Source organism: Macrotis lagotis, chromosome 1, assembly GCF_037893015.1.
Source record: "Macrotis lagotis isolate mMagLag1 chromosome 1, bilby.v1.9.chrom.fasta, whole genome shotgun sequence".
Taxonomy (NCBI): domain Eukaryota; kingdom Metazoa; phylum Chordata; class Mammalia; order Peramelemorphia; family Peramelidae; genus Macrotis; species Macrotis lagotis.
Window position 1 is genome coordinate 822,646,371 of NC_133658.1, and position 1,328 is coordinate 822,647,698.

Sequence of the window (1,328 nt, forward strand, 5' to 3'; positions counted from 1 at the left end):
TGTATAATACATTATTGAATAATAGTGATGATATTAGTTTATCTTTGATCAATTATTGAGAAAGCTTTAACTTATTTTCATTACAGATAATGTTTTGGTATTGTTTTGGACAGATTCTACTTATCATCTTAAGACAGACTCCATTTATTCTTATGCTTTCTAGTGTTTTGAATAGAAAGGGATATTTTATTTTATCAAAACATTTTCTGTATCTAATGAGATATTCATATGATTTTTTTATTGTTTTTGTTACTGATTTGGTCAATTATGATGATAGGTTTCCTCATATTGAACTAGCCCTGCTCTCCTGGTATAAATCTCACTTGATCATAGTATATGATCTTTCTGATTGATATATTGCTGTAATCTCCTTATATTTTATTTAAAATTTTTGCATCAATATTCATTATAGAAAGTAGGCTGCATTCTTCTTGAGAGCTGACAGGAGTTACTTTCCCTTTATTATTTACCAATGTCAATATAATAGATTATGCCTTCCCATCCATCTCTCACCTTTCTCTATTTTATATACCCTTTCATCCTGTAGTTTACTTCCACAAAATTATTGCAGAGTTGTGGAGCTTAGTCCATACTTTTCCAGGTCTGGTCTTCTACTATTACTTCTGCATAAGTTCAGTTTTCATCCTTTCTCCTTGTGTACTTTTAGAAAGAAATCCCTTTATAAGCCTTTTATCATTATTTTATTCTTGTTCTTGAAGAGAACCTCTTTCCATTTTTCTTTTTTTCTGGAGCAATTTGTCTTCTTATTTTGGCCTCTTTAGTTACTGCATTTATTTTCCTTTCTTATCTTTCTGTCATCTAGGGTATTTGAAAAACAAATAATCTTTCTGCTGGAGTGTATTTAGATGCAATTTGAGTTTTTCTAGAAATATTTCAAATACTTCTCTATTATTGAATTTGCATCTATTTTCATTTATAATTTGCAAGGTATATCACATTGGGTTGCTTCTTGACATCTTTTGGTCCAGAACACATTATTCCATTTCCTTCTACAGTTTCTGGTGGATACAAAATAGACTTGTATTTTTCCTCTTTCATTTCCTTTATATTTGAAAGTATTTCTCCTGCTCACTTACGTAGTTTGCCAGTTCCTAATTTGAGTAAGTCATTTAAACTCTCTAGACCTCAGTTTCTTTATCTGTTTTAAAAAAAGATGTTGGACTAAATGACCTCTATAATCCCTTCCAATCCTAGATTTATATTTTCATGACTTACTTATAAGGCAGTTCACTTCCTAAATCTGTTTTTCTCTTCTGAAGACCTTACTTCCAATGAAATCACTAAGCATACTCTTAAATTCTCCATAA